This window comes from Dendrobates tinctorius, unplaced genomic scaffold, assembly GCF_039654945.1.
Source record: "Dendrobates tinctorius isolate UK_male_01 unplaced genomic scaffold, ASM3965494v1 ptg000007l, whole genome shotgun sequence".
In the NCBI taxonomy this organism is placed as follows: domain Eukaryota; kingdom Metazoa; phylum Chordata; class Amphibia; order Anura; family Dendrobatidae; genus Dendrobates; species Dendrobates tinctorius.
The window spans coordinates 56506710-56518747 of NW_027361675.1; positions in this window are offsets into that span (position 1 = coordinate 56506710).

Below are 12038 nucleotides of genomic sequence, written 5' to 3' on the forward strand. Positions count from 1 at the left end.
AGTCACACACAGACGCTCACTCAGTATGGATTTGACCGTAATACAAACAGCAGATATATGGTACTGTATGAGGAGCGTACAACTGTATACGGTGTAGGGGAAAATTTAAATCTCCGTATTTATTTCCGGAGTCACACACAGACGCTCTCTCAGTATGGATTTCACCATTATGCAAACAGCAGATATACGGTACTGTATCAGAAGCGTACAACTGTATACGGTGTAGGGAAAAATTTAAATCTCCATATATATTTCCAGAGTCACACACAGACGCTCACTCAGTATGCATTTGACCGTAATACAAACAACAGATACACAGTACTGTATGAGGAGCGTACAGCCGTATACGGTGTAGGGGAAAATTTAAATCTCCATATTTATTTCCAGAGTCACACACAGACGCTCACTCAGTATGGATTTGACCATAATACAAACAGCAGATATACGGTACTGTATGAGGAGCGTACAGCTGTATACTGTGTAGGGGAAAATTTAAATCTCCGCTTTTATTTCCGGAGTCACACACAGATAGTCAGCATGTATTTGTCTGTGATACCAGCCGGTACACGGTAGTGTGTGAGGAGCGTACAGCTCTATACGGTGTGGGAAAAAATGAACGGTTGGTAACTGTGCAGAAAAAAAGAATTAAAGTATTAGTGCTGTGTAAAAGTAGTCTGCACAGCAGTGTACACACAGCAATACAGCTATCAGGCAGCCTAATAACCAGCACTCCTGCACACAAGAAAATCCTCCCCTGTCACTGCACACTAGCTGTACAGCACAATTGCTATCAGCACAACCACATAAGAACTTCTTATATCTTTACAGCCCTAACTCTCTCCCTACTGATAAACAGCAACCTCTCCCTACTGTTAAGATCGGCAGAAGTAAAATGGAGGTCGGCGGTCAGGGCTTTTATAGACACTATGACGCCCCTCAAAGCAAGCCAATCACTGCAATGCCCTTCTCTACGATGGTGGTGGACGCTGCACATGTCATCTCGTTGCCCACAGTGTACGTCCTTGCTCATTGTCTGAAAAAGGCACCTGCAAGCATTCTGGGACATCCGACTTTGGCGCTCATTTTGCCGATCGCATGGCCGACTTCACGCTATGGTCGGCGAAACCCGACTTTGGCATGAGTCTGGCCGACCTGTTTCACTCAACTCTAGTGACCTGTATGTTTTTTTTGTTTTTTTTTTTACTAAATCTGCTGTATTTAACCAAAACTGACAGACAAGCAAAAAAGAGAAAAGAGCCATAAACTGGCCAAAATTTCAGCACGCACAGATATGACATATGCAATGCTCTATATATACACATACAGTGCCTGCAGGCCTTGCACTGATGTGTTTGCAGTGATGTACACTCCCCTGCCTGCCTAACACTGGAACCTATATACTTCGGAATTAGTCCTTAAAAGGATTGTTGGTTAAGCTGGATGTGAGTAGACCCCACACTAACTAAGACATGCCCAATTCTGACCCTATCAAGGCAGCCGCTCTCTCTACTCTCTCTCAATCCAGAGCGGAATGCGCCGAGCAGGGCGGCGTCCGGTCCCTTATACCCCTGATGATGCTGTGTGGCCAGCCAATCACTGCATGACCACAACAAAGATGGCTGAGGAGTTTCATGGCCTGGCAGACAATCCCTGAACCGTGATTGGGTCTCTAAAATCCGCCAAAAATGCTGGGTGGAGACCCGAATTCCCGCCGAGTAATCCCTGAAAATGCTCGGTGCTCGTCAATTACACCGAACACAGAGATACTCGGGCAAGTAACTAGTAGTGGCGAGCACATTTGCTCATCACTATTAAGAATGTATTCCTTCCATTGCACACTGATCTAAGAGTGAATGAAGCAGCTATGCTTAAGAACTGTAAATTGACAGTGAAATAAAGCATTTTAAGCATTCTGCATCTAAAGGATGCCAAAGGCAGACACTTTATATCGGAAATAGTCTTTTCACTTGCAATTTATGTTGTTCTTCAAAATCAAAGAACAATGCATGCATTTTGGATTCCAGCAGTCTCTTGGTCAAGGTCTCTGCTCCTTCTTTATGGTTCTTTGTGAATGAAACAACTAGGAATGTTAACAACCAGTTGACACTATTATTTGCTTCTTTTTTATTTGACAGAATGCAATAGATATTGTTCTCTGTTTTGATAACATTTCTTCATATTGTTTAACAACCAATGAATAATAAAGTGAAAGCTAAAAAAAATAAATCTCACAATGACAGAGCATCATTTGTTAAAGTTTGTCAGCAATTTCATAATATATCTATTTACTGATTGTGCTGAAAGTACTAGGGGGCAAATAGGCTGCTGCTCTCTTCTGTTTAACATATCCCCCTCCCTTTGAAAAATATTGTTGTAGCGAATTAATCTCTGTACTGCCAGGCATTCAATAGTGAATATATAATTATTCAGGAGCAAAGATAACACAACTTATAATTGGTATTTCTTATAGCTTAGCATATTGTCTGCCAGCTTGCAAAATGAAGGTAAAACTGTGCTCTAGTTACGCACAGTGAGTGAATAGGAACTTCTTTTTAACAATGTTTTATTGTAAACATAACCCTATTGCTGGAGAAAGAAAATTGTGCACTATTGAACAGTAGTAAATAGTAGTTGTTGCAATATATACAATAATAAGCACTATTCCAACACCCCTACTCAACAACAACTTATCCGTTTAGCTCCCTAAGGCTTTTGAATTCTTAACATTTGGCTCATAGAAGTTGCTATGTGATAACATCAGCTATCATCTGGTCAATCTCACAACAGACAAACACATTTATGCCACGTTCTACAAAATCATGTAGCTGATGATGTTTAACGTTAATGTGTTTTGTTCTCGCATTGATCTTCACACTGCATGCAAATTTAATGCATCCTTGGCTGTCTTCATGAATTACCGTCGATTGAGTGATGGCTAGTGTTGAGCATTCCGATACCGCAAGTATCGGGTATCGGCCGATATTAGCGGTATCGGAATTCCGATACTTCGTTCCGATACTTTTGTCATATCGGATTCCGGAATCGGAATCGGAATAGGAAGTTCCCATCATGCTATGAGCCTGCTTGCTTTGATTAAGCCAATGGGAATCCTCCGAAGTGTGGGCACATCCTGTTAGGCATGTAGGCATGTTAACTATTGGCATGGCTGTGATTGGCTGCCGAAATGATGTCATGATGCACTATAAAAGCCACCGCAGCCGCCATTTCTGGTCACTCTGCTGTGAATTCAGTTAGGGACAGGCTGCTGTAGAAGACTGTGAGGGACAGTTAGAAATAGCGATTCCACCAAACATCTAGTGCTTTACCCAGGCTACATAAACCACCACTGTAGCCTTCTTTGCCCTAGCAGCAGTGTTCACAGCTGTCTGCAAGGGCTGTGTGAGTGCAGCTCACGCTGTGGAGTGGGTCCTGCAGCCACGTCAGGCTGTAGGCCACCCAGTGTGATCACTGCTGCCTCATACATCTTTTATTTTTTGAGCTGCATTTTTTACATAATTTCAATCTAGTGTGCTTCCATCCGTATCCATATACGTTGGTTGCAAACACTAGTAGTAGACAGCGGAGCCTTTCTGCAGCCTTTCAGTGCTAGTGTCCACTTTGCTGCACTGTTCACGGCTGTCTGAGAGGTCTCTGACTGTGTGTGAGTGCAGCTCACGCTGAGTAGTGTGTCCTGCAGCTACGTCTGGCTGTAGGACGCTCAGCGTGCGTCAGTGCCTCACACATATTTTTATTTGAGTGCAGCTCATTTTTTCTTCTATTAGTGTGCATCCATCCGTCTCCATCTACGGTGGTTGCAAACACTATAAAGGAGTACACAGCGGAGCCTTTCTGCAGCCTGTCAGTGCCAGTGCCCACTTAGCTGCACTGTTGACGGCTGTCTGAGAGGCCTCTGACTGTGTGTGAGTGCAGCTCACGCTGAGTAGAGTGTCCTGCAGCTACGTCTGGTTGTAGGACGCTCAACGTGCGTCACTGCCTCACACATATTTGTCTTTGAGTGCAGCTCATTTTTTCTTCTCCTATTAGTGTGCATCCATCCGTATCCATCAACATTGGTTGGTTGCAAACACTATATAGGAGTAGATAGAGGAGCCTTTTTTTCTGGCTTGTGCCCTGCCGGCGCAGCCAGATTAGTATTACCCAATTTTTTTGGAGCCTCATCTTTTGCATTGTAGGTTACCTGCCTGCATTGTAATAGCTCCAAAAAGTTGGTGATACTATCAGTTTCAATTCTTTGTTCACATACTTTGAGTTTGTTTCCAACAAAGAAACCACAAAAAAAGTTCACCAAACACTACATTTTGAACTTGTGTAGGCCACATCAGCTCCTATTAAAGTCTAGTCCACACACACACACACTTCATAAAATTAGTGTTTCTTGTACCTGTAACCAGCTGTTCAGGAATAAGCACACTAAGGCCCCCCTTTGTACTTTTTTGCCTATCTTAAGCAGTCTTGCAAGATGAAGAAGGCAGGGAGTAAGGCGCGTGGGCGTGGGCGTGGAGTTTCAGCAGGGAGAGGACGTGGGGATTCTGCAGGGAGAGGACGTGGGGATTCTACAGGTAGAGGACGTGGGGATTCTGGGCCTGCTGCGGGCACCAGTGGATCAGCATCCCCCAGTTTTAGCAGGCAACAGTCCTTTATGCGCAGCTTTGTAGGACCTCAACGTACCCCACTGCTGCGGGAGGAACAAATTGAAGCCGTTGTCGGATGGATGGCAGCTAACGCATCGACTTCAATTACTTCCGCATCCTCTCAGGGTCAGAGCACCGAAGAGCAACCATCTGTCTCTTCACCACCTGCCAAAGTGCCCAGGCAGTCAGAGAGACATGGACAGGAGCCATCACAGTCTCTACTTCTGTTCTCGGAATCTGTTGGCTTGGAAAGAGGGGGCCAGCCAAGCAGCATTCCTGAATGTGAAGAAGAGGGAGTATGCAGTGATGCGCAACTTCTTTGTCCCTCTGAATCTGAAGAGGCGAGTGGGCCAGTGCCTATGGTCAGCACACCTCAGTACGCATCAGATGATGACGAGACTCAGTTGCCACTTTCTGGTGCGTATGGTGCTGGCGAGACAACCCCGGAGAAGCAGCTGTTTGAAGAGGGGAGGGAAGATGATGAGGTCCTTGACCCATCATGGCGTGAGCAACAGGAAGGTGGTGGGAGCAGCTCGGAGGAAGAGATTCCCCTACCGGCCAAAACAGGAGGCAGAGGGAGGGGGAAGACTTGGTTGCCTGTACCCTCCACTTCGGCACCCGTTAGGAGCATTCCTCCTTCCAAAGGCAAACCGGGCGCTCACAAGAGTTGCAGTGCGTGGTCCTTTTTTGACACAGTTGCAGATGACATTTGCTTTGTCAAATGCAAGCTGTGTCATCAGAGAGTCAAAAGAGGGAGAAATGTCAGCAACCTCAATACCACAAATATGTGGAAACATGTGCGCACCAAGCACGAGTTGGAGTTGCAGAGACACCCTGAAGACGTAGGCCAACGTACAGCACCACCTACCACCTCTTCAGTTCGTGTTGGGCCCTCTTCCTCCAGCTCACACACTGCTGGTTCGGCTTCCTCACAGGATCGCCAAGGAAGAACCTCTGCCACTGTTGTCCGGAGACCCTGTCAGATTACACCCATAGCAGCACGTTCCCATCCATCACAGCCATCGGTAGCACAGGCATGGTATAAAAGGCGCCCTTACTCGGCAAACCATCCCCGAGCACAGTATCTGAATGCTGGCATTGCCAAACTTCTGGCAGTTGAAATGCTGTCATTCAGGCTGGTGGACACTGACACCTTCCGGGACTTAATGGCATTGGCAGTCCCCCAATACAACGTGCCCAGCCGCTTTTATTTCAGCAGGCGAGCCGTCCCTGCCCTGCAGAAACATGTTGAGGGAAAATAAAACATGCGCTACTAAACGCCGTTAGTAGCAAGGTCCACCTGACCACCGATGCGTGGACCAGTAACCATGGACAGGGACGATACCTTTCCCTCACTGCCCACTGGGTCAATGTTGTGGAGCCGGGTACGGATCTGGAGAGTGGCGCTGTACGTGTTCTTCCAACGCCACGGATTGCAGGACTCCAGTCTGTACACATAGACTCCTCCTCCTACTCAAGTTCCTCAGAAACAGCAGAGCAGGAGCCTGTTACGACCGATATGAGCACAGCCGTGGCCAAACGTCAACAGGCTGTACTCAAATTAATTTCTTTGGGGAATCGAAGCCACACAGCGCAGGAGCTCTGGAATGCTATCAAGCTGGAGAGCGATGTGTGGTTTGGGCCAGCGAATCTCCAGCCGGGCTTGGTAGTGTGTGACAATGGCCGAAATCTGGTGGCAGCTCTTGGCCTAGGCAACCTCACACACATCCCATGTCTGGCACATGTTCTTAACTTGGTCGTGCAGAGCTTTCTGAGGGACTATCCGGATCTTGCTGCACTGTTGCACAAGGTCCGCATAGAGTGCGCTCACTTGCGACGTTCCAGCACGGCAAGATCGCGCCTCGCTGCTCTGCAGCGACGATTTGGCCTTCCGGAACATCGCATCATATGTGACCTACCCACCCGGTGGAATTCAACGTTACATATGTTGGAGCGGTTGTGTGAGCAGCAGGCAGCAGTCATGGAGTACCAGCTGCATCAGGCGCAAACAAGTCGCACTGTGCGCCGTTCACACTTCAGCACCATTGAGTGGGCCTCTATGAAGGACATCTGCCTCGTTTTGCGTGCCTTCGATGAATCCACGCGGATGGCGAGTGCAGATGATGCACTAGTCAGCATGACTGTCCCCCTTATCTGCCTGCTTCAACAAACACTGCAAGCACTAAGGGATGAGGTTTCAGAAGAGGTGGAGGATGAGGAGTCCCAAATGCCATCTGCTTCTGGACAGTCTGCGCTACGTGTTTCCTCACAAAGGCCTAGGCAGGGGACACTTTGTGAGGAGGATGAGGAGGAGTCGATGGAGGAGGAAGACATCTCTCCAGAGGAGGGAGGTACACAAACCTCTACTCAGTATGTACAGCGAGGGTGGGGTGATGCAGAGCAGGCCGAGGTCACGCCTCAAACAGGGGACAGCGGTTCTTTGGCAGTTGGGAGTCTGCAGCACATGGTTGATTTCATGCTGCAGTGCCTGAGAAACGACCGCCGCATCGCCCACATTCTCGTCTCGGCTGATTATTGGGTGTACACCCTCCTAGATCCTCGCTACCGGGACAGCGTACAAAGGCTCATACCAACGTTGAACCGGGAGCGTAAAATGCGGGAGTACGAAGAGTCACTGGTGCAGTCCATAATGTTTTCCATTCCACCCGACAGCATTGTTGCTAGTGCTTTACAAAGCAGCTCTGTGCGTCGAGGCAGTGGAGGAAACTCTGCACAAAGAGGGAGCAGAGGCAGCGCCGCAGCACAAGGCAAGACCACTATGGCCCAAATGTGGCAAAGTTTTGTGTGTCCACCACAATTGTCTACACCATCAGCGACGCCTCGAGTCAGCAGGAGGCAACGCTTCCGTCAGATGGTGTCAGACTACATGTCTTGCCCTGTCGCTGTACTCCCAGATGGCTCTTCCCCCTTCAAGTTTTGGGTCTCTAAGCTGGATACATGGCCAGAGCTTAGCCAGTATGCATTGGAGGTGCTGGCTTGCCCTGCTGCCAGTGTATTATCGGAACGTGTCTTTAGTGCCGCAGGTGGTGTACTAACAGACCGTCGCACGCGACTATCTTCCGATAATGTTGACCGGCTGACTTTTCTGAAAATGAACAAGGCCTGGATCTCCAAAGACTTTGCCATTCCTCTTACAGACTAAATTAGTGGTTGGCAACTGTATCCAGGTCTGCTGGTGTGTTCATTTTTCTACCACCTGAACTATAATCCCTTTGCTTCAACACAGCCAGTTGTCGCTCAGATGTGTCGTCTGCACAGAGAAACACACTAGCTCCTGTGTTAGTGGGGTTCAGTAATGCCAGCTGATCCCCTGCTGTGTGGACGACAAAGTCACCAGCTCCATCAACATTCAAACCACTACTGATTTTTAACCGTGCCCAACTTAGGTCTCTGGCTCCACTGTCTCTACTATTTCCCCTGACCTCCAACCCCGCCATCTACATCTCTGAAGTGGCGTCAGCACAATCTACACTTGTTCCTGTGTTCCTGTGGCTCAGTCCCATCAGTTTATCCCCTGATGTGTGTCCGGCAAGGTCTCCTGCTCTGTCCACATTCCCATAACCAGTAGTGGGAATGAGGACAGAGCTGGCGAACTTGCCGGACAAACATCAGGGGATCAACTGACGGGACTGAGCACCAGTAACACAGGAACAAGTGTAGATTGTGCTGACGCCACTTCAGAGATGTAGCTGGCGGGGTTGGAGGCCAGGGTAAATAGTAGAGACAGTGGAGCCAGAGGCCTAAGTGGAGCATGGTTAGAATCAGTAGTAGTCCACAACCTCCATAAAAACCGCTGCCCATTGGCCTCTGCATGCGGCATGCGTAATCCTGGGCTCCAACAGCTTCAGTTGGTGTTCAGAAGTGTCGTCTCCACAGAGCCAAACACATTCGTTAGAGTGTTAGTGGGGTTCAGCACTGCCAGCTGTTCCCCTGCTGTGGAGATGGCAAGTCTCCTGCTGCCTTCACCTGCCAAAATCCAGTAGGCCACAGCCTGCTCCTCGCCTAATCCTGGGCTCCAACAGCGTCAGTTGGTGTTCAGAAGTGTCGTCTCCACAGAGCCAAACACATTCGTTAGAGTGTTAGTGGGGTTCAGCACTGCCAGCTGTTCCCCTGCTGTGGAGATGGCAAGTCTCCTGCTGCCTTCACCTGCCAAAATCCAGTAGGCCCCAGCCTGCTCCTCGCCTAATCCTGGGCTCCAACAGCGTCAGTTGGTGTTCAGAAGTGTCGTCTCCACAGAGCCAAACACCTTCGTTAGAGTGTTAGTGGGGTTCAGCACTGCCAGCTGTTCCCCTGCTGTGGAGATGGCAAGTCTCCTGCTGCCTTCACCTGCCAAAATCCAGTAGGCCCCAGCCTGCTCCTCGCCTAATCCTGGGCTCCAACAGCGTCAGTTGGTGTTCAGAAGTGTCGTCTCCACAGAGCCAAACACCTTCGTTAGAGTGTTAGTGGGGTTCAGCACTGCCAGCTGTTCCCCTGCTGTGGAGATGGCAAGTCTCCTGCTGCCTTCACCTGCCAAAATCCAGTAGGCCACAGCCTGCTCCTCGCCTAATCCTGGGCTCCAACAGCGTCAGTTGGTGTTCAGAAGTGTCGTCTCCACAGAGCCAAACACATTCGTTAGAGTGTTAGTGGGGTTCAGCACTGCCAGCTGTTCCCCTGCTGTGGAGATGGCAAGTCTCCTGCTGCCTTCACCTGCCAAAATCCAGTAGGCCACAGCCTGCTCCTCGCCTAATCCTGGGCTCCAACAGCGTCAGTTGGTGTTCAGAAGTGTCGTCTCCACAGAGCCAAACACATTCGTTCAAGTGTTAGTGGGGTTCATCATTGCCAGCTGATCCCCTGCTGTGGAGATGGCAGTCTCTCCTGCTGTCTCTGCATTACAAAGACAGTAGGCCTCTGCCTACACCCTCCTATTTCCTGGGCTTCAACACAGCCAGTTGTAGTTCGGAAGTGCCGTCCACACGGAAAGAGATACTTGCTCCCGTGTCTCAGTGGGGTTCAGTAACGTCAGCTGATCCCCTGCTGTGTGGATGGCAGTCTCTCCTGCTGTCACCTCATTCAAAATACAGTAGGCCTCTGCCTACACCCTCCTATTTCCTGGGCTTCAACACAGCCAGTTGTAGTTCAGAAGTGCCGTCCACACGGAAAGAGATACTTGCTCCCGTGTCTCAGTGGGGTTCAGTAACGTCAGCTGATCCCCTGCTGTGTGGATGGCAGTCTCTCCTGCTGTCACCTCATTCAAAATACAGTAGGCCTCTGCCTACACCCTCCTATTTCCTGGGCTTCAACACAGCCAGTTGTAGTTCGGAAGTGCCGTCCACACGGAAAGAGATACTTGCTCTCGTGTCTCAGTGGGGTTCAGTAACGTCAGCTGATCCCCTGCTGTGTGGATGGCAGTCTCTCCTGCTGTAAACTCATTCAAAATACAGTAGGCCTCTGCCTACACCCTCCTATTTCCTGGGCTTCAACACAGCCAGTTGTAGTTCGGAAGTGCCGTCCACACGGAAAGAGATACTTGCTCCCGTGTCTCAGTGGGGTTCAGTAATGTCAGCTGATCCCCTGCTGTGTGGATGGCAGTCTCTCCTGCTGTCACCTCATTCAAAATACAGTAGGCCTCTGCCTACACCCTCCTATTTCCTGGGCTTCAACACAGCCAGTTGTAGTTCGGAAGTGCCGTCCACACGGAAACAGATACTTGCTCCCGTGTCTCAGTGGGGTTCAGTAATGTCAGCTGATCCCCTGCTGTGTGGATGGCAGTCTCTCCTGCTGTCACCTCATTCAAAATACAGTAGGCCTCTGCCTACACCCTCCTATTTCCTGGGCTTCAACACAGCCAGTTGTAGTTCGGAAGTGCCGTCCACACGGAAAGAGATACTTGCTCCCGTGTCTCAGTGGGGTTCAGTAATGTCAGCTGATCCCCTGCTGTGTGGATGGCAGTCTCTCCTGCTGTCACCTCATTCAAAATACAGTAGGCCTCTGCCTACACCCTCCTATTTCCTGGGCTTCAACACAGCCAGTTGTAGTTCGGAAGTGCCGTCCACACGGAAAGAGATACTTGCTCCCGTGTCTCAGTGGGGTTCAGTAATGTCAGCTGATCCCCTGCTGTGTGGATGGCAGTCTCTCCTGCTGTCACCTCATTCAAAATACAGTAGGCCTCTGCCTACACCCTCCTATTTCCTGGGCTTCAACACAGCCAGTTGTAGTTCGGAAGTGCCGTCCACACGGAAACAGATACTTGCTCCCGTGTCTCAGTGGGGTTCAGTAATGTCAGCTGATCCCCTGCTGTGTGGATGGCAAAGTCTCCTGCTGCCTACACAGTCGTACCACTACTGATTTTTAACCGTGCTCCAATTAGGCCTGTGGCTCCACTGTCTCTCGTATTTCCCCTGTCCTCCAACCCTGCCAGTTACAGCTCCGAAGTGGCGTCTGCACAATCCACACTTGTTCCTGTGTTACAGGTGTTCAGTCCGGTCAGTTAATCCCCTGATGTGTGTCCGGCAATGTCGCCTGCTCTGTCCACATTCCCATTATGGGAATGTGGACAGAGCAGGCGACATTGCCGGACACACATCAGGGGATTAACTGACCGGACTGAACACCTGTAACACAGGAACAAGTGTGGATTGTGCAGACGCCACTTCGGAGCTGTAACTGGCGGGGTTGGAGGACAGGGGAAATACGAAAATCAGTGAAGCCACAGGCCTAAGTGGAGCTTGGTTCAAATTAGTAGTCTATAACCGATCTTAAAATTTCTTCAATGCAGCCTCAGCCTGCTCCGTGCTTGTCCCTGGGCTTCAACACAGCCAGTTGTTGCTCGGAAGTGCCGTCTTCACAGAGTAAAACACTAGCTCCTGTGTTTGTGGGGTTCAGTAACGTCAGCTGTTCCCCTGCTGTTTTGATGGCAATCTGTCCTGCTGCCTCCCAATTGACAGCACATCAGGCCTCAGCCTGCTAAGTGCTTGTCCTGGGCTCCAACATCGCCAGTTGCTGCTCATAACTGACTTTGGCACGGGTACTCCCTCCTGCCCAGCTTGGTTCCAGCCCTGCCTGCTGTTTCCGGGAAGTGTCAATGTCAGTTTGCCACCCCAAGTTGCCATGTCGTGTTGCGGTTGGGTTAGCCGAGGCTAGGGTGCCAGCAGTTTAGGTGCTTCCTATGTGGACTGCGGGTTCTGGTAAGAAAGGTTTGTTCCATAGTGCCAGTAGGACAAGCACCCCCTGTAGGACTGTGTGATTCGGTAACTGCGGCCAGCTTGCGGCATGCCAACTTTGCTTTTCAGGGGTAACTTCTGATACCCCTCCGGGTTCCAGCACCATCAGCTGGTTCTCATCTGAGCCTTTGGCCTAGGTGCCTCCATCTCGGTATCCGAGTTCCGG